General features: G+C 42.2%; 1 protein-coding gene across 2 annotated transcripts in view; it reads right to left on the reverse strand.

Annotated features, from left to right (window-relative positions):
- Positions 1 to 26,444, reverse strand: part of LDLRAD4 (low density lipoprotein receptor class A domain containing 4) — a 771,753-nt gene that overhangs the window by 698,581 nt on the left and 46,728 nt on the right. The gene's annotated exons all lie outside the window — the stretch shown is intronic.

Below are 26,444 nucleotides of genomic sequence, written 5' to 3' on the forward strand. Positions count from 1 at the left end.
GCATCCGGACTGGCAAGGAGGAAGGAAAATTATCTCTATTTGCAGATGACATGATCTTATACACAGAAAACCCTAAGGAATCCTCCAGAAAACTACTGAAACTAATAGAAGAGATTGACAGAGTCTCAGGTTATAAGATAAACATACAAATCTCACTTGGATTCCTCTACATCAACAAAAAGAACGTTGAAGACGAAATCACCAAATCAATACCATTCACAGTAGCCCCCAAGAAGATAAAATACTTAGGAATAAATCTTATCAAAGATGTAAAAGACCTATACAAAGAAAACTAGTACAAAGCACTAGTACAAGAAACTAAAAAGGACCTATATCAGTGGAAAAACATACCTTGCTCATGGATAGGTAGACTTAACATAGTAAAAATGTTTATTGTACCAAAAGCCATCTATACATACAATGCACTTCTGATCCAAATTCCAATGACATTTTTTAATGTGATGGAGAAACAATACAGCAACTTCATACAGAAGAGAAAGAAGCCCCCAATAAAGCATTACTGAAAAAGAAGTCGGAGGCCTCACTCTACCTGATTTTAGAACCTATTATACCACCACAGTAGTCAAAAGAGCCTGGTACTGGTACAACAACAGGCACATAGAACAATGGAACAGAATTGAGAAACCAGATATAAATCCATCCACATATGAGCAGCTGATATTTGACAAAGGCCCAGTGTCAGTTAATTGGGGAAAAGATACTCTTTTTAACAAATGGTTCTGGCATAACTGGATTTCCATTTGCAAAAAAATGAAACAGGACCCATACCTCACACCATGCACAAAAACTAACTCCAAGTGGATCAAAGACCTAAACATAAAGACTAAAACGATAAAGATCATGGAAGAAAAAATTGGGACAACGTTAGGAGCCCTAATACAAGGCATAAACAGAATACAAAACATTACCAAAAATGATGAAGAGAAACCAGATAACTGGGAGCTCCTAGAAATCAAACACCTATGCTCATCTAAACACTTCACCAAAAGAGTAAAAGGACCTCCTATAGATCGGGAAAAAATTTTCAGCTATGATGTCTCCGACCAGCGCCTGACCTCTAAAATCTATATGATTCTGTTAAAACTCAACCACAAAAAGGCAAACAATCCAATCAAAAGGTGGGCAAAGAATACGAACACGCACTTCACTAAAGAAGATATTCAGGCAGCTAACAGATACATGACAATTTGCTCTTGATCATTAGCCATTAGAGAAATGCAAAATAAAACTACCATTACCAAAAATGATGAAGAGAAACCAGATAACTGGGAGCTCCTAGAAATAAAACTACGATGAGATTCCATCTCACTCCAACAAGGCTGGCATTAATCCAAAAAACACAAAATAATAAATGTTGGAGAGGCTGCGGAGAGATTGGAACTCTTACACACTGCTGGTGGGAATGTCAAATGGTACAACCATTTTGGAAATCTATCTGGCGTTTTCTTAAAAAGTTAGAAATAGAACTAACATACAATCCAGAAATCCCACTCCTCGGAATACACTCTAGAGAAATAAGAGCCTTTACACGAACAGATACATGCACACGCATGTTTATTGCGGCACTGTTTACAACAGCAAAAAGGTGGAGGCAACCAAGGTGCCCATCAACGGAAGAATGGATAAATAATTTATGGTGTATTCACACAATGGAATACTACATATCAATAAAGAACAGTGACGAATCAATGAAACATTTCATAACGTGGAGGAACCTGGAAGGCATTATGCTCGGTGAAATTATCAGATGCAAAAGGACAAATGTTGTATAAGACTACTATTATAAGATCTTGAGAAATAGTATAAACCAAGAAAAACACATACTTTTGTGGGTATGAGCAGGGGGGAGGGTTACTTACTGATTAGTTAGTAGATAAGAACTATTTTAGGTGAAGGGAAGGACAATACTCAATACACAGAAGGTCAGCTCAACTGTACCGAACCAAAAGCAAAGAAGTTTCCAGGATAAACTGAAGGCTTTGAAGGTCAGCCCAGCAACGGCAGGGGTTTGGGGGCTATAGCTTAAGGGGATTTCTAAGTCAATTGGCAAAATAATTCTTTTATGAAAACATTCTGCATCCCACTTTGAAGTGTGGTGTCTGGGGTCTTAAATGCTAACAAGCGGCATCTAAGATGCATCAATCAGTCTCAACCCACCTGGATCAAAGGAGAATGAAGAACACCAAGGTCACACGATAACTATGAGCCCAAGAGACAGACAGGGTCACGTGAACTAGAGACTACATCATCCTGAGACCAGAAGAACTAGATGGTGCCTGGCTACAACCGATGACTGCCCTGACAGGGAGCACAACAGAGAACCCGTAAGGGAGCAGGAGAACAGTGGGATGCAGACCCCAAATTCTCATAAAAAGACCAGACTTAATGGTCTGACTGAGACTAGAAGAATCCCGGCAGTCATGGTCCCTGAACCTTCTGTTGGCCCAGGACAGGAACCATTCTCAAAGACAACTCATCAGACATGGAAGGGACTGGACAATGGGTTGGAGAGAGGTGCTGATGAAGAGTAAGCTACTTGTATCAGGTGGACACTTGAGACTGTGTTGGCGTCTCCTGTCTGGAGGGGAGATGGGAGGGTAGAGAGGGTTAGAAACTGGCAAAACCGTCACGAAAGGAGAGACTGGAAGGAGGAAGCGGTTTGACTGATAAGTGGGAGAGTAAGTGGGATTATGGAGTAAGGTGTATATAAGCTTATATGTGACACACTGACTTGACTTGTAAACTTTCACTTAAAGCACAATAAAAATTATTAAAAAAAAAAAAAAAGACTTACATAAGTGGAAGAACATACCTTGCTCATGGATAGGAAGACTTAACAGTATAAAAATGTCTATTCTACCAAAGCGATCTATACATTTAATGCAATTCCAATCCAAATTCCAAGGACATTCTTTAATGAAATGGAGAAATAAATCACCAATTTCATATGGAAGGGAAAGAGGCCCTGGATAATTAAGGCATTACTGAAAAAGAAGAACAAAGTGGGAGGCCTTACTTTACCTGATTTTAGAAACTATTATACCGCCACAGTAGTCAAAACAGCCTGGTACTGGTACAACAACAGATACATGGACCAATGGAACAGAGTTGAGAATCCAGACATAAATCCATCCACATATGAGCAGTTGATATTTGACAAAGGCTCCAAAACAGTTAAATGGGGGAAAAGACAGTCTTTTTAACAAATGGTGCTTGCAAAACTGGATATCGATCTGCAAAAAAAATGAAACAAGACCCATACCTCACTCCATGCACAAAAACTAACTCAAAATGGGTCAAAAGACCTAAATATAAAATCTAAAACGATTAAGATCATGGAAGAAAAAATAGGGACAACTTCAAGAGCCCTAACACATGGCATAAACAGTATACAAAACATTATAAAGAATGTAGAAGAAAAACTAGATAACTGGGAGCTCCTAAAAATCAAACACTTGTACTCATCCAAAGACTTCACCAAAAGAGTAAAAAGACTACCTACAGACTGGGAAAAAGTTTTCAGCTATGAAATTTCTGATCAGCGCCTGATCTCTAAAATCTACACGATATTGCAAAAACTCAACTGCAAAAAGACAAATAACCCAATTAAAAATGGGCAAAAGATATGAATAGACACTTCACTAAAGAAGACATTCAGATAACTAATACATATATGAGGGAATGTTTACAATCATTAGCCATTGGGGAAATGCAGATCAAAACTACAATGAGATTTCATCTTACTCCAACAAAGCTGGCATTAATCCAAAAAACACAAAATAATAAATGCTGGAGAGGCTGTGGAGAGATTGGAACACTTCTACACTGCTGGTGGGAAAGTAAAATAGTACAACCACTTTGGAAATTGATTTGGCGCTTCCTTAAAAAGCGAGAAATAGAACTACCATAGGATTCAGTAATCCCACTCCTTGGAATATATCCTAGAGAGATAAGAACCTTTACAAGAACAGATATGTGCACACCCATGTTTACTGCAGCACTGTTTACAATAGCAAAAACATGGAAGCAACCAAGGTGCCCATCAACGGATGAAAGGATAAATAATTTCTGGTGTATTCACACAATGGAATACTACGCATCGATAAAGAACAGTGACGAATCTGTGAAACATTTCATAACATGCAGGAACCTGGAAGGCATTACGCTGAGCGAAATTAGTCAGAGGCAAAAGGACAAATATTGTATAAAACCACTATTACAAGATCTTAAGAAATAGTAAAAACTGAGAAGAACACATACTTTTGTGGTTACGAAGGGGGGAGGGAGGGAGGGAGGGAGAGGGTTTTTTATTGATTAATCAGTAGATAAGAACTGCTTTGGGTGAAGGGAAAGACAACACTCAATACATGGAAGGTCAGCTCAATTGGACTGGACCAAAAGCAAAGAAGTTTCCGGGATAAAATGAATGCTTCAAAGGTCAGTGGAGCAGGGGCGGGGGTCTGGGGAACATGGTGTGAGGGGACTTCTAAGTCAATTGGCAAAATAATTCTATTAGGAAAACATTCTGCATCCCACTTTGAAAGGTGGCATCTGGGGTCTTAAATGCTAACAAGCGGCCATCTAAGATGCATCAATTGGTCTCAACCCACCTGGAGCAAAGGAAAATGAAGAACACCAAGGTCATACGACAACTAAGAGCCCAAGAGACAGAAAGGGCCACATGAACCAGAGACCTACATCATCCTGAGACCAGAAGAACTAGTTGGAGCCCGGCCACAATCGATGACTGCCCTGACAGGGAGCACAACAGAGAACTCCTGAGGGAACAGGAGATCAGTGGGATGCAGACCCCAAATTCTCATAAAAAGACCATACTTAATGGTCTGACTGAGACTAGAGGAATCCCGGCGGCCATGCTCCCCAGACCTTCTGTTGGCACAGGACAGGAACCATCCCCGAAGACAACTCATCAGACATGAAAGGGACTGGTCAGTGGGTGGGAGAGAGATGCTGATGAAGAGTGAGCTAATTATATCAGGTGGACACTTGAGAGTGTGTTGGCAACTCTTGTCTGGAGGGTGATGGGAGGATAGAGAGAGAGGGAAGCTGGTAAAATTGTCACGAAAGGAGAGACTGAAAGGCCTGACTCAATAGGGGGAGAGCAAGTGGGAGTACGGAGTAAGATGTATGTAAACTTATATGTGACAGACTGATTGGATTTGTAAACTTTCACTTGAAGCTTAATAAAAGTTAATAAAAAAAAAAAAGCGAGAAATAGAACTACCATAGGATTCAGTAATCCCACTCCTTGGAATATATCCTAGAGAGATTAGAACCTTTACAAGAACAGATATGTGCACACCCATGTTTACTGCAGCACTGTTTACAATACCAAAAACATGGAAGCAACCAAGATGCCCATCAACGGATGAATGGATAAATAACTTATGGTGTATTCACACAATGGAATACTACATATCAATAAAGAACAGTGAGGAATCTGTGAAACATTTCATAACGTGGAGGAACCTGGAAGGCATTATGCTGAGTGAAATTAGTCAGTTGCAAAAGGACAAATATTGTGTAAGACCACTATTATAAGAACTTGAGAAATAGTTTAATCTGAGAAGAAAACATTCTTTTGTGGTTATGAGGGGGGGAGAGAGGGAGGGTGGGAGAGGGGTATTCACTAGTTAGATAGTAGATAAGAACCACTTTTGGTGAAGGGAAAGACAGCACACAAAACAGGGGAGGTCAGCACAATTGGACTAAACCAAAAGCAAAAAGTGTCCTGAATAAACTGAATGCTTTGAAAGCCAGTGTAGCAGGGGAAGGGGTCTGAGGACCATGGTTTCAGGGGACATCTAAGTCAATTGGCATATTAAAATCTGTTAGGAAAATATTCTGCATCCCACTTTGAAGAGTGGCGTCTGGGGTCTTGAACGCTAGCAAGTAGCCATCTAAGATGCATCAATTGGTCTCAGCCCACGTGGATCAAAGGAGAATGAAGAACACCAAGGACATAAGGTGATTACGAGCCCAAGAGACAGAAAGGGCCACATGAACCAGTGACTACATCATCGTGAGACCAGAAGAACTAGACGGTGCCCGGCTACAACCAATGACTGCCCTGAAAGGGAACACAACAGAAAACCCCTGAGGGAGCAGGACAGCAGTGGGATGCAGACCCCAAATTCTAATAAAAAGACCAGACTTAATGGTCTGACTGAGACTAGAAGGACCCTGGTGGTCACGGCCCCCAGACCTTCTCTTGGCCCAGGACAGGAACCATTCCCAAAGCCAACTCTTCAGACATGGATTGGACTGGACAATGGGTTGGAGAGGGATGCTGGTGAGGAATGAGCTTCTCGGATGAGGTGGACACTCTTGAGACTATGTTGCCATCTCCTCCCTGGAGGGAAGATGAGAGGGTAGAGGGTGTTAGAAGCTGACAAAATGGACACAAAAAGAGAGGGTGGAGGAAGGGAGCGGGCTGTCTCATTAGGGGGACAGCAATCGGGAGTATGTAGCTAGGTGTACATAAGTTTTTATGTGAGAGACTGACTTGATTTGCAAACTTTCACTTAAAGCACAATAAAAATTGTTTTTAAAAAAAGGCTAGAAATTAAACTATCCTATGATCCAACAATCTCACTCCTTGGAATATATCCTAGAGAAGTAAGAGCCTTTACACTAACTGATATATGCACACCTATGTTCACTGCAGCACTGTTTACAACAGCAAAAAGATGGAAGCAACCAAGGTACCCAGCAATGGATGAATAGATAAATAAATTATGGTATATGAGTCGCAATCAACTCAATGGCATTGGCTGGGTGGGTATATTCACACAATGGAATACTACGCATCGATAAAGAACGATGATGAATCCGTGAAACACCTCATAACATGGAGGAATCTGGAAGGCATCATGCTGAGTGGAATTAGTTGCAAAAGGACAAATATTGCATGAGTCCACTATTATAAGAACTCAAGAAATAGTTAAGCACAGAAGAAAATATTCTTTGATGGTTACGAGACTGGGGAGGGAGAGGGGTATTCACTAGTTAGATGGTAGACAAGAACTATTTTTGTGAAGGGAAAGACAGCACACAATATAGGAGAGGTCAGCACAACTGGACTGAACGAAAAGCAAAGAAGTTTCTGGAATAAGTTGAATGCTTCAAAGGCCAGAGTAGCAGGGGCAGGGGTCTGGAGACCGTGGTTTCGGCAGACATCTAAGTCAATTGGCATAATAAAATCTATTAAGAAAACATTCTGCATCCCACTTTGCAGAGTGGCATCAGGGGTCTTAAATGCTAGCAAGTGGCCATCTAAGATGCATCGACTGGTCTCAACCCACCTGCATCAAAGGAGAATGAAGAACACCAAAGACACAAGGGTAATTATGAGCCTAAGACACAGAAAGAGCCACATAAATTAAAAACTACATCAGCCTGAGACCAGAAGAACTAGATGGTGCCCGGCTACAACCGATGACTACATAGCAAGGTGCATACAATTTTTTGTATGAGAGTCTGACTTGTTTAGAAATTTTCACTTAAAATACAATTTTAAAAACTTATTTAAAAAAAATACATTAAATGCTTCTCTGCCCAAGAATGTTATTTACCTAAGTTTTTAGACTTGGGATATTTATGAATAAAAGTTACTTCTTCATTAGCTACACTCATAAAGTGATGCTGTATAACTGAACAATGGCAAATACTTCAAAAATCATTCATTTCTGGCTTTATAAAATGTTTTCATACTCATCATTAAGTTTGGGTGTGTTCAGTGTTCTGGATGTTTACTTTTAAAATGCAGCAGCTCATTTGGTAGAGTGTCTTGGGAGCTGGAGCATAGCCAGTCTCGTGGGCACCCTTCCCCTGCCCAGCTACCACCACCCCCAAGAGGCCACGTGTGCAAGGGGAGGCATGGCTATGATGGGGAGATGTGGCCATAATGAGGAGGCATGGCCATGAGGAGGAGGCGTGGCCGTGATGGGGATGCAGGGGACCACGTGTCCTCTCCTGTCTATCTCCTGCACACCACACCACACCAACCCAGCCATTCTCACAGACTCCTCTGGGTTTACATCACAGCCCCCCCCACCGCCCCCCGCAGTTCTAAAGTCATGCTGATGGTACTTTATTAAGCTGTACCTTCAAGGGGAGAGGTAAGGCGTCAGGTAGACCTAGTTCCAATCCCAACTGTCTCACCCGTAATCATGACAACAACCACAGCAAGCACTGATAATAGGCTAGCAATGCTTTAAGCACTTTACACCATCAACTCATTCCATCTTTATGAGGATTATATGAGCTGGACAATGTGATTATCAACATCTCTCTTTGGCAGATGAGGCCTAGGGAAACTGAGAGACTCACCCAGGTTACACAGGAGTTCTCAAAGGACTGGAAGTGAGCGTGCATCTGGTCCAGGGAAGGTGCAGTTGCCACTAGGCTGCACTAGCCCTTCTACAGCAAACTCCAGCCTCAGCCATTTGGCAACCCCATGGAGCTAGCTAGCTTCCCTAAGCCATAGTCTCCATCTGTACCCTCACTTTCCCCTGACATGGAACCTTCCCCACCTGGCTGTGTGAAGGCCTCTAGGAAGTACACACATGACATTGCTCAAAGCCCAGTCGCCAGAGCACAAGGCAACCTGGGGCCCAGCCACCTCTACCCCCAGCTTTGCCTGTTTACTCAGGCCCACTAGCATTACAGTCCTGCCTCAGCGGGCCCACTCTCTACTTTCTGCTCTTCGGCACAGACAGCCCAAAGGCCTCGATGGTGCCTTTAGCTAATCAACTCTCAAGGCTCTTGGGCCAGTCTTCAATGCCTAAGAGTGACGTCCATACAAATCACGGAGCTTCTCCTGGAATTCAAAAGTAGGGTAGAAACGATGCGTCTTCTGACAAAACTTCTAACAATAGGACATACTTACCAAGTGGGTTTCTCCCTAGCTCTGTGGCCTTATCTGTAGTGCCTTTAGGATATAGTTGCTGAAACAAATCCTAAAAGTTACAAAGATCTAAGGTTAAAAACGTAAAAGCAATGGTAAGAGTTCTTAGCTGCAACTTGAACTGAACTAGGGTTTTACAAACATTTACTGAAAACTACATTTATAGGCAGGCATTCTTCTCAAAGCTGTCTTCTATGAAATGTAAATGAAGAGACTCAAAGAACTGTAAAAACTGTTCACCAAGAACCAGGAATTCAAGTCCTTGGCTGAGAAACCATTCTTTCTTGGCAAACGATATAAAGAAAGTCTACCATCTAGCAAGGGGAAGAGCAAGGACCCACTGGTCTATGTTTCCACCAACACCTGGCGCACTAGGGGTGGAGTTTAGTCTCAGGAGGGCCAGGCCAAACTGCCTCCATGTCTCACACGTGCCAGCACTCTCAGCCCTTGTCATGCCTGCTGTGTGACCACATCTGAGCTCCACAGCGCAACCCCATCTCTCAACCAATACAGGGTGAGCTGGACCAGTAGGAGTCACAGAAGAAGGATGGCTGACCAAGCTGGGCATCCAGCCCAGACACAAAGAGGTCTAGGGGGTCACTGACGTCTTCATTACGTGCAAGGCTAACAAACAGGAAAATTGACCGCACCTGAGTCCTATCTCAGGGAAGATCGCCACAGGGCAAGTTTCAACCAGTCAAGCAGAGTTTCTAACTGCCACAGCTACCATCCCAACAGACTGGCCCCACAACAGCCAAGGAGTGTAACAGAGGGGACTCATTAATGTGAGACAGAAGGTCAAAAAAGGCTAGGAAAATGTTAGAAGGGCAGATGTCTGCAAAGAGGGAAGGAAATGACAGAAGAAAGATGAACAACAAATGATACTTCAAAAAAGAAAAGTAGCAGCAAGTCAGAGAAATACTAGACTTCAGAATCATGCCATCTCCTACTAATTATTGTACGCCCCTGGTCACCCCAAACATGAACAAATTTTGCCAAGTTCATGTAAAGCCAATACTATTCAGCTATTGCCAAAACAGATTAGAGAAAGATTCACAAAGCACTCTAATACACTGAAGTCACTATGACGGTGCACAAAACATCTTCTAGAGAAGAAACAAGGGCTGCAGGGATCAAGACAAAAAAAAAAAAAAACTGCTCCAAAGAGTTTCCAAAGAGCAGCTGGTGGATTTGAACTGCTGAACTTTTGGTTAGAGGCCAACCTCTTAACCACTGCACTACCAGGGCTCCAGGGATCACAACAGAGCTGCCTAAAGGCTGGAGAAGGTAAGGAACAGGTGTTCATGGACATAAAGTCTCAGCCAGTCAGCTGAGAGAGAGCATGGTTAGGTTAAGACCAGAACCCTGGGAAGGGAAATTCCACTTCCAAAGCTCTGACTGCTCCACTGCCATTTGGAAATTGGTAGGTCAAAGCAACGGCCTTCAATAAAAATCTCCACAGCTCTTGGTCTCAGGGAACATCTAGCTCAATTGGCATAACAGAGTTTATAAAGAAAATGTTCTACATCCTACTTTGGTCAGTAGCATCTGGGGTCTTAAAAAGCCTGTGAGCAGCCATCTAGGATACTCCACTGGTCTCACCCCTTCAGGAGCAAGGGAGAATGAAGAAAACTAAAGATACAAGGGAAAGATTAGTCCAAAGGAAAAATGGACCACAACTACCATGGCCTCCACCAGACTGAGTCCAGTACAACTAGATGGTGCCCAGCTACTAACACTGACTGCTCTAACAGGGATCACAGTAGAGGGTCCCAGACAGGACTGCAGAAAAATGCAGAACAAAATTATAACTCACAAAAAAAGACCAGGCTTACTGGCCTGACAGAGACTGAAGGAACCCCAAGAGTATGGCCACCAGACACACTTTTAGCTCAGTAATGAAGTCACTACTGAGGTTCATCCTTCATCCAAAATTAGACAGGCCCATGAAACAAAAGGAGACTAAAGGGGCGCACCAGCCCAGGAGCAAGGGCTAGAAGGCAGGATGGGACAGGAAAACTGATAATAGGGAACCCAAGGTAGAGAAGGGAGAGTATTGATATGTCATGGGGCTGTTAACCAAAGTCATAAAACAATATGTGTACTAACTGTTTAATGAGAAGCTAGTTTGTTCCATAAAACTTCATCTAAAGTACAATAATATATATACATATATTAAAAAAAAAAAAAATTCCATGCCTCTAATGAGCACCTACCACACACCAAACTTTACAGACCATTTTTCATTTGATTCCTCTTGAGGAATCTTATTACATCCACTTTAAAGGGAGATAAATGAGGCTTAGAAGGTCGATAGCTGAAGGTCACAGCGCACAGAAGTACCTGCCCCAAGAAGGTAGTTTTCCAAAGCCAGGCTCATCCCCCCAGGCTTTATGGCCCCCACATGAGATGGAGAGACACCATGATGGTCTTGGCCTACTAAAATTTATTTACCAAATACACATCCAGCAAAGGAAAACAAGATATCTAACTCTCCCTTTCTCAAAGAATTCATGGGGTTGTTGCAAAAACACTAAATGGTACAATTCAGTTGAATGTCCCTTGAGTTTTGGGAGTAGGATGGATAATTTGATAGATAGACAGATAGACAAAGATAGAGACTGAGAAAATTAGGAGCATAGACCAGGGAAACAACTGGAAAGAGTCAAACCATGTAACAATGTGTGTTTTATGTAAATAACTATAACATTCTTTTACGTAGTACGTCTCTTATAGCTACTATTGTAGAGTCTTTTAATATTAAAACTTGTTTCACTCAAAAGCCGGTTCGAAATTCAGAGGTATCCACAAACCATGCAAATTCATCTTTCCTTCAGAAAGAGTGGTAAACTCATACAAGTGCTCTGGGGAAGAACAACTGAAGCCAAGCACAGTTTGCCTCAGGAACACCATCACCGTGAATTGAGCAATGATGATATGCTAACCCCTGATTCAGGACTCCATGGTCTGCCTCCACAATGGGTCCAGGGCTGCATGTGTCAGCAGGACCTGTCTACTCTGGATTAAAATTGTGAGTCACCATTGTCATTGTTCGGATGGTGGTTAAGTGCTGTACAGTCAGTTCTGACTCAGAGACCATAGGTTTGATAGAACAAAACATTGCCCATGCCTGCACCATCTTCGCAATCCTTGTCATGCTTGAGCCCACTGTTGTAGACACTGTGTCAGTTCATCTCACTGAGGGTCACGCATGATGTCCTTCTCCAAGGACAAGTCCCTCCTGATAACATGTCCATGGCTCTAATGAGTACCTACCATACTCCAAACTCTGACGCACACCTTTCTTAACTTTAAACCATGCAGTACCCCCTTGTTCTGTTCAAACAACCACTCTTGGTCTAAGTACAGGTTCCTCATGAGTTCAATTAAATGTTCTGGGATTCCCATCCTTCGCAATGTTATTCATAATTTGTTATGATCCACACAGTCAAATGCCTTTGCATAGTCAATAAAACACAGGAAACCCTGGTGGCGCAGTGGTTAAGTGCCACGGCTGCTAACCAAGAGGTCGGCAGTTCAAATCCGCCAGGCGCTCCTCAGAAACTCTATGGGGCAGCTCTACTCTGTCCTGTAGGGTTGCTATGAGTCAGAAATGACTCGACGGCAGTGGGTTTTTTTTTTTAAAACCTCTTTCTGGTATTCTCTGCTTTCAGCCAGGATCCATCTGACATTAGCAATGATATCCCTTGTTCTACGTCCTCTTCTGCATCTGGCTTGAATTTCTGGAAGTTTCCTGTCAATGTGCTGCTGCAACTGCTTTTGAATGATCTTCAGCAGAATTTTACCTGCATGTGATATTAATGATATTGTTCGATAATTTCTGCATTCTGTTGGATCACCTTTGTTTGGAATGGGCACATATGGATGTCTTCCAGTTGGATGGCCAGGTAGCTGTCTTCCAAATTTCTTGGCATAGATGAGTGAGTGCTTCCAGTGCTGCATCTGTTTGTTGAAACATCTCAATTGGTATTCTGTCAATTCCTGGAGCCTTGTTTTTTGCCAATGTCTTCAGTGCAGCTTGGACCTCTTCCTTCACTACCATCAGTTCTTGATTATACACTATCTCCTAAAATGGTTGAACGTCGATCATTTCTTTTTGGTACGGTGACTCTGTGTATTCCTTCCGTCTTCTTTTGATGCTTCCTGAATCATTTAATATTTTCCAGTAGAATCCTTCATTAGAGGACATTTTCAGGGAAGACTTTGTCTTAAAAGGCAAGCTGTTTTCACCTAAACCTTTATCTGCTTCATTTGAACATTACAGGCAGTTTAGCTAAGAAAAAAGGAAATCTACATCACGAGGGACTGAAGGATGGCCTCAGTACTAAGTCAGAAGAAAACATTATTGGCCTACTGAATTAATGAACAGCAAATTTATCAAGTGCAAATTTCCATAAGATACAATCGGATCACAAAATCTTTAAGGGACCTGGTAAAAGAAAGGAAGGACAACTGTGAAAATAATTTAATCTTCAGCTCACACTTAAAGAAGATTATTCCACTCCTTGAATTTCTTCCTACTTAGAAATTAAACATTTTAAAGAAATTTGAAATTTAAAATCATGAAAGCATCATTTAAGTAAATATCCCAATTCAAGGACCGTAAGTCTTCACAATGACACATCACATTCAGGTGTTTTCACTGCCATCCCCAATAACTATTTTATTAGCAGATTCCATTTAATGCTAATAAAAAAGGATTTCATAGAATTCGTTGATTGTTAAACACAAATTAGGGGCTTAAAAAAGAAAACCCCTGCCATCCTTTTAGAGATGTGCTTTTTTTCACTGTCAAGCAAAACATTCTGGAAACAGAGAAGAAAAGTAGGCCTACCTACTGATGCAGTGTCTACCCATCTGGAACTTAGCAATTTTTAACTATCTGTCAGGTTGAAAAAAAAATGGATTTTGGAAAATGGCACTTCTTTCTGAACATCAAGTAAATAAATGAAAAATAAAAAGGAATAGAACTGAACATTGGAGATCTGACATCTTGTCAACCACCATCTGGCCAACGTGTATTTCCTAATCTTTACCCACTACTATCCATCTATCAAAACTGGCACTATCTCTAGAGCCAAGTTTCTCAACGTGGGCATAATGACATCTGGGACTGGATAATTCTTTGTTGTGGGAGATGTCCTGTGCATTATGGGATGTTTAGCAAGATCCCTGGCCTCTCTCTCCTTTCCCAGACATTGCCAGTATCCCCTGGGGGACAAAATCACCTGTGGTTGAGAACCACTGCTATAAAGCATTCAAACCCATAAAAAATAGACTTCTTACAATTGTTTGGTTTCTCACAATTCAAGGTCACAGGCTGTCCTCTGAACCCCAGAGAGTCATCTTGTAAATACCTACCATTAGCACAGGGTGGAGAGAATAGGACAAATCCATCATCATTCCTAGAAAAACCTATCAACCATGAGCTGGTAGCACCTCTGCTGTGTCTGACAAACATTATCATAAAAGAACAAAAGGACACACATTGAATTCCTCTCTATCCTAGCCATCAAAAGAATGATTAAATAACAAACTTATGCCTTAAATTTAGACTTCTGAAGATCTTAAAAAGGGAAAGAACTTTCAAATCAGAGCTTTCCCACAGGAGCCAGCCACCTGCACTCCTCAATCCTCAATCAAGGAGGCCTTCAGCACTGTGCTCTGGCCCTGGGTGGTGGGACCATGGCTGTGGCGCCCTCTCAGACTCAACCACAGTCGTCTTATCTCACACGGCACACTTTAACTGGGAAGTGCTTTGTGATGGCTCAGACACAGCTCTGAATGCAACCATCGTCATGGGAGGTGTTAACAAATTCACACTTCTGAGTTCCTATACAGGCAATTTTCTCATCATTCTGAGAAGAGAAATGTTTAAGGAAAATGCAATAAACAGTTCTGAGATCTATGGTCAGTGTTTTCATCAAACAGCAATTTCATTTCGCCAACATGAGTCTCCCTCCCCAAACAACACTCAGGCACCTGGGTTCCCCCACTCCCTTTCTGGAGCCCCATTTTTGACCCTGTCCTTGGGAGCACTCTCCATCTGGCCAGCACACACACAAGCTTGCTGGAGGTCACATCTGCAAAGTGCTCCCTGAGAAAGCAGCTACGGATGCCAGATTGCTGGGAATGCTGGGGAGACTGGTCTGTGACTGGACCCAAACCTCGAGCACCCTCACTCTACTTCTACATACCTCCTGGCATTGACTGATTTAAACTCAGCTGAATAAATAATCTGAGAAGCCAGACTACATGAAAAAGAACATGGCATCAGGATTGGAGGGAGGCTCATTAACAACCTGCAATATGCAGATGACACAAACTTGCTAGCCAAAAGCAAAGACCACTTGAAGCACTTACTGATAAAGGTCAAAGACTACAGCTTTCAGTGTGGGCTACATCTGAACATAAAGAAAACAAAAATCCTCAAACCTGGACCAATAAACAGCATCATGGTTGGGCTTTAATTTTTTTCAGTGCTTGTCACATGTGGGCATTTTTGTTTCCTGAAGCCACTTTTGTCTGGTAGGAGCCTGGCCCATTCAGAGCAGCCAAGAGTGGAAGACAGGGCTGGATCTACCTGTAACAGGAAACACTGGGCTAACAGAAGATGGTGATTTAGGCTTTAGTGCTAGAGACCACCAATTCAACCTCAAGCCCTTGGAACTCTGCATGGCTTTCCCATCTGCACAATGGGAGCGCCACCACCATGACTGCTCGGCCAACCCTTCCTGCATGTGCAATGGGTCCACACTGCAGCCAGGCGGCCTTCCCGCCCTCTGCTTACAACATGCAGATGGTTTCCCGGAGCCTCCAGATCCCATATGGGCTCAGAAAGCTTCCTAGCTGCCCGGAGCCCCTCCACTCTGCCATGCTCCTCCACATTCTTGGTTCCAGACTCTTGCTCTTGCGGCCAGCCCCTTGGCTGCCTGCCCCTGCTCAGCACCCCACTGTCCCTCTGCTCATCACTTGCCCGGCCCTGCTCACTCCCCAGCACTGCTCCATGCTCACCTCCAGAAGGGCCTGCCCTTCCTCGGGAATGTGCTCCCCGGTGCTGGGCACTACCCGACAGCATTTGTGCTCACGGGGTAGCTGAATACAGCCCCCACTTCTCAGTCAGCCCCCAAGCACAGACCTCCACAGTCTCATGCCCAGGGCTGGCATTCCCACCACTGGGCAGGTAACTACGGAGCCCGAGAGTGGGTCTCCACGGTGCCTCCCAGGACAGGCACACCACCTCACCCTGTGCTCCCAGCCCCCAGTTCAGGGTGTTCAAGCTGCTTCCAAAGAGAGAAATAGGAGTGTGGTAATTCTGACTGCTATGCCTTTAAGAGAATATCAAAAGGACTTCTCTAAACTCCATTTTTGTTTTATGTGAATGTACTCCTACACACGCACACTTATTTGCAGAATGTAAAGGGTAAGACATTCTATGCTTCCCATTACAAATCAAATCCCATTAGTGCCACGTGTCACAATCGATTCAAAAAGGAACCTTGCTGCTGGTATTAGATCAGTCAGAAGAAGAGTTATGAGCCATCCTAGGCCTGTAGGCTTAGGAATTTCTTCAAAGAAGGGGGGATAAGAAGAAAAGGATTTTAAAATAATACTAGTCTTAGACTGTGTCTCTGCAAAAAATAAGCCAAGGCCACTCCTCAGTACAGCCCAAGCATGCACATGCTCAGGATGGCCAGCTGCAGAAGGCCCATCTGCCCCCGCAGTGAGGGCCTGAGTCAGTGAGCCCCAGGCACAACTCGCTATGCCCAGCTGCATGGCTCCCTGGGCCATGGCAATCCTGTGATCAGCAGCAGCATCTTCTGACACTTATCTGCCACACTCTCATTTTCTCTTGTCTCCCCCTCAGGATCTGACACCCACCCCTATGAGACAAGGCCCCAGGTATGAGACGAGGCCCAAGGTGATAAGCTCTTACACCCGGAGCCCAAGGAGCACAGGCCCGGGGCAGTGCAGGAGATGGTGAGGCAGGCACGGTCCTGGGCCATCGTATGCCCACATCTCAGCCAGCACACCTCTGCCTCATGCCATCTGCTCACCAAAACCACCAGGTGCTAGCAGTGGTCTGGAGAACCAGTGAGGTGCCAAGATGCAAAATAAACCACAGAACAAGGCATTGCCTTTCGGCAGAGGCACTGAGACTCAGAGGTCCTTCTGGAAAACTACTGTTGACAAGGAGGGATGACAATATGAGGCTGTCTATAAATGTTCTAAGCAAGGTTTCAATCTTAATGTAAACCTATGCGATCTAATAGTCCCCTCATTGGCTTTTCCCACTTCCCGGCATCTCCACATGTCCTGTAATCCGGAAGGCTGCCAAAGGTATCACCATCACCTCTGAGATTCCACTTTACAAATGCTGGCTTTAGGTGGGAGGTACAGAAATAAATAACTGTGCCTAAATCTAGGACACAAGATTGTACCAGCCAGATACCAACCTAGGAAATAACCCTCAAGGACAATCCAAAACCAAAACATTTACACTAGGGAACCAGAGAAGTTAATCTGTAAATGACAACAACGTCAGAACAATAAAAGAGGGAATAAAAGGTATAGGTATAGAACTCTCTAATGGAGAGGAAGGCAAGGTGATACCAAGTAATAATAAACTGGTTCAAACCTAGGAAGATAAGGGTAAATTTCAAGATAACCACAAAGAAAGTTAACAAACCTACTCATCAAAATAAAGAAGAAAGGCAGAGCCAAGATGGTAGAATAGACAGACGCTTCCGGCAAGCCCTCTTTACAACAAAGACACACACACAAAAAAGTGAAGCAAGTATATTTATGACAAGCTAGGAGCCCTGAGCATCAGAGGCAAGCTTAGAAAATGAACTGAAGAACAGGGGGAGGAAGAGATGGTTCAGAAGCAGAGAGGAGTTACCGGACCTGAATCGCAGGGAGCCCTCAGGCACCATTCCTGGGAATGGCGGCGGTGGTCTTGTACTAGCGTTCAACTGCAGTTTCCTCAAGGAGAAGCAGCCAGCCACACAGCCTACTCACACCTCCGGAACAAGAGAAGAACGGCTCTCTCAGGAAAAGGTAAGTACTTGCATATGTTTTACCATGACCCCACCCCCACTCCCAAGCCGGCTTCTTCAGCTGACTTCCCTGGGCCTGAGATAGGCCCTGTTGAGCACCTAGAGCCATCCTCCCAGACTTGGAGAAGGATTAAATTTGCAACTGGGGGAAAAGATAATTTGCCAACTCCTCTAACCGGGGGATCTCAGGACAGAAGCAGCTCCTGTCCAGGCATAAATGGTCTGTGGACTTTGAGTACCTTTCCCCTCTCCATGGACCTGCATGGACCTGTTAACGGAGAATAGGCCCTTGCTGGCAGACTACAACCGTTTCAGCCATGTGGCAGAGAGGTGGGTGTTTGAGGTTTGGCATTGCATTGCCTACTAAACAGGGTCTTCACCTACCCACATCAGGGGCCTAAGGACTGGTAGCTCCACTCAGATCATCCAGTCACCTGCGACAGGGGTCCAAGGATAACTGTACCTCCAAATACTTACAACCAAAAACATTGGGCACCCATGGTCCGTCTGCAGAACCCACCCACCTGTATGCTCTAAGGAACAGGGACACGCTTTTCTCAGAGACAGGTCAAGGACAATTCTCAGTCCCCTGCCTTGTTTAGAGTGTGACCCCCTCCTGCAACCAGATACCGGTACCGACACCAATCATCCCTGCCCATCTAAGACTGTGTGACAGAGCATGTACCACACACTTGATGATAAGCTACCTAAACACCTGAGCTGAATTAATACAAGAAAAGTGAACGGACTCCTAGACTGATATACCTGAAAATAGCTCTAGCCATCTGGGGACAGGACATCAGAGCTCCAAAGGTGAAAATAATCAAGCTAGCTCACTCAAGCAACGCATTTGGGCATATCAAAACAAAACAAAGCAAGAAGCTATGACACAGTAAGCAAACATAAAATAAACTAATACAATAACTTATAGATGGCTCAGAGACAAGAGTCAGTATCAAGTCACATAAAGAAACAGACTATGATCACCTCAACAAGCTCTCAAAACAAACAATCAAGGGATTGTCTAGATGAAAGGGCATTCCTGGAATTACCAGAGGCAGAATACAAAAGATTCATATGCAGAACCCTTCAAGACATCAGGAAGGAAATGTGGCAATATGCAGAACAAGCCAAGGAACACACAGATAAAGCAACTGAAAAACTAAAAAAGATTTCTCAGGAACATAACGAAAAATTTAATAAGCTGGAAAAATCCATAGAGAGACAGCAATCAGAAATTCAGAAGATTAACAATAAAATTACAGAAGTAGACAACTCAATAGAAAGTCAAAGGAGCAGAATTGAGCAAGTGCAAGGCAGAATTTCTGAACCTGAAGATAAAGCACTTGGCACCAATATATCTGAACAAAAATCAGATAAAAGAATTTTTAAAAATGAAGAAATCTTAAGAATCATACAGGACTCTGGGAGTACCAGAACAGGGAGGGATAACAGAAAATACAGAGAGAATTGTTGAAGATTTTTTGGCAGAAAACTTCCCTGATATCGTGAAAGATGAGATGATATCTATCCAAAAAGCTGATCGAATTCCACATAAACTGGATCTTAAAAGAAACTCACCAAGACACATTATAATCAAACTTGCCAAAACCAAAGATAAAGAGAGAATTTTAAGAGCAGCTAGGCATAAAAAAAAAAGTCACCTACAAAGGAGAACCAATAAGAATAAACTCAGACTACTCAGCAGGAACCATGTAGGCAAGAAGGCAATGGGATGACTTCTATAAAAAACTGAAGGAAAAAAATTGCCAGCCGAGAATCATATATCCAGCAAAACTGTCTCTCAAATATGGAGGTGAAGTTAGGACATTTCCAGATAAAAAGATGTTTAGGGAATTCATAAATACCAAACCAAAACTACAAGCAATACTTAAAGGGAGCCCTTTGGTTAGAAAATCAATAATATCAGGTATCAATCCAAGACTAGAACACTGAGCAGGGCAATCGGAGATCAACCCAGACAGGAAAATCAAAAAAATAAATCAAGATTAAAAAACACTCAAAACAGGAAAATAGCGATGTTACTATGTAAAAGAAGACAACATTAAAGCAATAAAGAGAGACTAAGAAATGTAATCATAGATCTATATGGAGAGGAGGATAAAGTGATACAAAGAAATAAAAGTTGGGTTTAAATTTAGAAAAATAGGGGTAAATAATAAGGTAACCACAAAGGAGACAAACTATCCTACACATCAAAATAAAATACAAGAAAAAAATAGACTCAGCAGAAACAAAATCAACAACAACGAATATGAGGAAAGGACAACATATAAAGCAAATCTACTCAGCACATAAAATTAAGTGGGAAAAAGAAACTGTCAAAAACACACAAAAAAAGACATCAAAATGATAGCACTAAATTCATAAAAAAAATACCTATCAGTAATTACCCTGAATGTCAATGGGCTAAATGCACTAATAAAGAGATAAGGACTGGCAGAATGGATTAAAACACATACTCCGTCTATATGCATCCACGAGAGACACACCTTAGGCTTAGAGACACAAACTAAAACTCAAAGGATAGGAAAAAATATGGCACCCAAACAACAATCAAAAAGAGCAGGAGTGGCAATATTAATTTCTGAAAAAATAGACTTTAAAGTTAAATCCATCAGAAAGGATAAGGAAGGACACTATATAATGCTTAAGAGACAATATACCATGAAGATATACCCATATTAAATATTTATGCAACCAATGACAGGGCTGAAAGATACATAAAGTAAACTCAATCAGCATTGAAAATTGAGACAGACAGCTCCACAATAATAGTAGGCAACAACAACACACCACTTTCAGTGAAAGACAGGACATTCAGAGGGAAGCTCAATAAAGACACGGAAGATCTAAATGCCACAATCAACCAACTTGACCTCATAGACATACACAGAACACTCCACCCAACAGCAACCAAGTGTAGTTTCTTTTCTAGTGCACATGGAGCATTCTCTAGAATAGACCACATATAAGGGCATAAAACAAGCCTTAGCAAAATCCAAAACACTGAAATATTACAAAGCATCTTGTCTTACCATACGGCCATAAAAGTAGAAGTCAATAACAGAAAAAGTAGGGGAAAAAAGTCAAACACTGGGAAACTGAACAATACCCTGCTCAAAAAAGACTGGATTATAGAAGATATTAAGGATGGAACAAAGAAATTCATAGAATCCAATGAGAATGAAAACACTTCCTATCAGAACCCTTGGGACACAGTGAAAGCAATGCTCAGAGGTCAATTTACATCAATAAATACACACATACAAAAAGAAGGGCCAAAGCCAAAGAATTATGCCTACAATTTAAACAAATAGAAAGAGAGCAACAAAAGAAACCCTCAGGCACCCGAAGAAAACAAATAATAAAAATTAGAGCAGAACTAAATGAAAAACAAAACAGAAAAATGATTGAAAGAATTAACAAGACCAAACGCTCCTTCTTTGAAAAAAATCAACAAAAGTGATAAACCACTGGCCAAATTTACATAAGAAAAAGAGGAGAGGAAGCAAATAACCCAAATAAGAAACGAGATGGGCAATACTACAACAGACCCAACTGAAATTAAAAGAATCATATCAGATTACAATGAAAAATTGTACTCTAACAAATTTGAAAACCTAGAAGAAATGGATGAATTCCTAGAAACACACGACCTACCTAAACTAACACAAATACAGGGAAAACAACTAAATAGACCCATAACAAAAGAAGAGATTGAAAAGGTAAGCAAAAAAACTCCCAACGAAAAAAAAGCCCTGGCCCTGACGGCTTCACTGCAGAGTTCGAACAAACTTTCACAGAAGAGTTAATACTACTGGTACTAAAGGTATTTCAGAGCATAGAAAAGGATGGAATACTACCAAACTCATTCTATGAAGCCAACATATCCCTGATACCAAAACCAGGCAAAGACCTAAAAAAAAAGAAAATTATAGACCTATATCCCTCATGAACGTAGATGCAAAAATCCTCAACAAAATTCTAGCCAACAGAATTCAACCACATATCAAAAAAATAATTCACCATGACCAAGTGGGATTCATACCAGGTATGAAGGGATGGTTCAACATTAGACAAACAATTAATGTAATCCACCACATAAATAAAACAAAAGATAAGAATCACATGATTTTATCAATTGATGCAGAAAAGGCATTGGAAAAAGTTCAATACCCATTCATCATAAAAACTCTCAGCACAATAGGAATAGAAGGAAAATTCCTCAACATAATAAAGGGCATTTATACAAAGCCAACAGCCAACATCACCCTAAATGGACAGAGCCTGAAAACATTCCCTTTGAGAACAGGAACTAGACAAGGATGCCCTTTATCACCACTCTTATTCAACATTGTGCTGGAAGTCCTAGCCAGAGCAATTAGGCTGGATAAAGAAATAAAGGGCATCCAGATTGGCAAGCAAGAAGTAAAAGTATCTCTATTTGCAGATCACATGCTCTTATACACAGAAAATCCTAAGGAATCCTCAACAAAACTACTGAAACTAATAGAAGAGTTCAGCAGAGTATCGGGATACAAGATAAACATAAAAAAATCAGCTGGATTCCTCTTCACCAACAAAAACAACATCAAAGAGGAAATCACCAAATCAATACCATTTACAGTAGCCCTGAGAAGATAAAACACTTAGGAATAAATCTTACCAAAGATGTAAAAGATGAAGTAAACTACAAAACACTTCCACAAGAAACCAAAAGAGACCTACGTAAGTGGAAAAACATACCTTGCTCATGGATAGGAAGTCTTAACATTATAAAACTGTCTATTCTACCAAAAGCGATCTATACATTTAATGCAATTCCAATCCAAATTCCAATGACATTCTTTAATGAGATGGAGAAACAAATCACCAACTTCATATGGAAGGGAAAGAGGCCCTGGATAAGTAAAGCATTACTGAAAAACAAGAACAAAGTGGGAGCCCTTACTCTACCTGATTTTAGAACCTATTAAACCGCCACAGTGGTCAGAACAGCCTTGTACTCGTACAACAACAGATACATAGACCAATGGAACAGAATTGAGAATCCAGACAGAAATCCATCCACATATGAGCAGCTGACATTTGACAAAGGCCCAAACTCCATTAAATGGGAAAAAGACAGTCTTTTTAATAAATGGGGCTGGCATAACTGCATATCCATCTGCAAAAAAATGAAACAAGACCCATACCTCACTCCATGCACAAAAACAAGCTCAAAATGGATCAAAGACCTAACTACAAAATCTAAAATAATAAAGATCATGAAAGAAAAAATAGGGACAACGTTACCCATAAAACCTTAGGAGCCATAATACATGACATCAACTGTATACAAAACATTACTAACAATGCAGAAGAAAAACTAGATAACTGGGAGCTCCTAAAAATCAAACACCTATGCTCATCCAAAGACTTCATCAAAAGAGTAAAAAGATTACCCACAGATTGGGAAAAAGTTTTTAGCTATGACATTTCAGATCAGCACCTGATCTCTAAAATCTACATGATACTTCAAAAACTCAACCACAGGGCGGGGCCAAGATGGCGGACTAGGTAGACGCTACCTCGGATCCCTCTTGCAACAAAGACTCGGAAAAACAAGTGAATCGATCACATACATAACAATCTACAAACCCTGAACAACAAACACAGATTTAGAGACGGAGAACGAACAAATACGGGGAAGCAGCGATTGTTTTCAGAGCCTGGAGCCAGCATACCAGTCAGGTAACCTTTCCCAGCCGATTTAGGGCAGAGCCCAGGGGAGCAGACGGTGCAAACAAGGGGCCCAGCCCTAGCACCCAAACTCACCCCGGGAAGGGGGCCCAGCTGGTTCGCGCGGGCGGCATGGCAACGCAGCCGGTGGGAGAAGTCCCCGGGAGACAGTGACAGGTCTGGGAGCGGGGAGAGCAGCGTCCCAGCCAGGGAACCGTCCCACCGGGATTTTGACTAGGTGCAGGCACGGCACAAGCACGGAGAGCTGCTCCACTCCCCTGAACTAACCCCAGGAGGGGGCCCAGCCTATTCGCGCAGGCGGTGTGGCGACGCAGCCGGTGGGAGAAGTCCCCAGGCGGCAGCGACTGGTCTTGGAGCGGGGAGAGCAGCGTCCCAGCTGGGACACGCGGTCATGGCACAAGCATGGGGAGCCGCTCCACTCACCTGAACTAACCCCGGGAGGGGGCCCAGCCGGTTCTCAGAGGTGGCACGGCGGCACGGCAACACGGCTGGCGGGACAAGAAGTCCCCGGGAGGCATTGACTGATTTTGGAGTCGAGAGTACACCGTCCCAGCAGGGGAACCTTGACTTTGGGCGTGGGGCTGGCAGCGGAGGATCTGACCGTGACTTCAGCAGGCCAGACCCCCGGGGGCAATCTCCACACAGCCAGCACACATAGGCAACACACCCCACGGAAATCTCAGATATAACAGTCATTCCAAGCAAGACAAGCAACTCTGGCTATATTCTGAGGTGCTACTCTCCTATCTCTCTGATCCCTCCCCCACCCTCCCTAGGCGGCTTCATCAACATCTGAATTGCCTGAGCCAGAGGGAGAATCCTAATCCACTCTTTCAGCCTGAGAGAAGGAACAACAACAATACAAAAAAAAAAAAAAAAAACCCAGGGACCAAAAATCCACCCCTAATTGGACTAAAAACACAGAACCAGCTACAGCCAAACATATACGATCCAAACCTCAGACTTCATCCTTACAGGGAACAAGGTGGCAGTTATAATCCAAAGGCAATTCTGATAGGGATCTGACTGCATTTTTTTTTTAGCGGATTTTCTGGAAAAACTAGTCTCCCAGTGATGGCTCGGAGACAGCAGTCCATATCAAACCACATAAAGAAGCAGACCATGACAGCTTCTCCAAACCCACAAACAAAAGATTCAAAATCTCTCCCAAATGAAGATACAATCCTGGAATTATCAGATACAGAATATAAAAAACTAATTTACAGAACGCTTCAAGACATCACAAACGAAATAAGGCAAACTGCAGAAAAAGCCAAGGAACACACTGATAAAACTGTTGAAGAACTCAAAACGATTATTCAAGAACATAGTGGAAAAATTAATAAGTTGCAAGAATCCATAGAGAGACAGCATTCAGAAATCCAAAAGATTAACAATAAAATTACAGAATTAGACAACGCAATAGGAAGTCAGAGGAGCAGAATCGAGCAATTAGAATGCAGACTGGGACATCTGGAGGACCAGGGAATCAACACCAACATAGCTGAAAAAAAATCAGATAAAAGAATTAAAAAAAATGAAGAAACCCTAAGAATCATGTGGGACTCTATCAAGAAGGATAACTTGCGGGTGATTGGAGTCCCAGAACAGGGAGGGGGGACAGAAAACACAGAGAAAATAGTTGAAGAACTCCTGACACAAAACTTCCCTGACATCATGAAAGACGAAAGGATATCTATCCAAGATGCTCATCGAACCCCATTTAAGATTGATCCAAAAAGAAAAACACCAAGACATATTATCATCAAACTCGCCAAAACCAAAGATAAACAGAAAATTTTAAAAGCAGCCAGGGAGAAAAGAAAGGTTTCCTTCAAGGGAGAATCAATAAGAATAAGTTCAGACTACTCAGCAGAAACCATGCAGGCAAGAAGGGAATGGGACGACATATACAGAGCACTGAAGGAGAAAAACTGCCAGCCAAGGATCATATATCCAGCAAAACTCTCTCTGAAATATGAAGGCGAAATTAAGATATTTACAGATAAACACAAGTTTAGAGAATTTCAAAAACCAAACCAAAGCTACAAGAAATACTAAAGGATATTGTTTGGTCAGAAAACCAATAATATCAGATACCAGCACAACACAAGGTCACAAAACAGAAAGACCTGATATCAACTCAAATAGGGAAATCACAAAAACAAACAAATTAAGATTAATTAAAAAAAAAATACACATAACAGGGAATCATGGAAGTCAATAGGTAAAAGATCACAATAATCAAAAAGAGGGACTAAATACAGGAGGCATTGAACTGCCATATGGAGAGTGATACAAGGCGATATAGAACGATACAAGTTAGGTTTTTACTTAGAAAAACAGGGGTAAATAATAAGGTAACCACAAAAAGGTATAACAACTCCATAACTCAAGATAAAAGCCAAGAAAAACATAACGACACAACAAACATAAAGTCAAACACTACGAAAATGAGGATCTCACAATTTACTAAGAAAAACGTCTCTGCACAAAAAACTATGTGGAAAAATGAAATTGTCAACAACACACATAAAAAGGCATCAAAATGACAGCACTAAACACTTATTTATTTATAATTACACTGAATGTAAATGGACTAAATGCACCAATAAAGAGACAGAGAGTCACAGACTGGATAAAGAAAC

The sequence above is a fragment of the Elephas maximus genome, chromosome 11, assembly GCF_024166365.1.
Source record: "Elephas maximus indicus isolate mEleMax1 chromosome 11, mEleMax1 primary haplotype, whole genome shotgun sequence".
Classification (NCBI taxonomy): Eukaryota; Metazoa; Chordata; class Mammalia; order Proboscidea; family Elephantidae; genus Elephas; species Elephas maximus.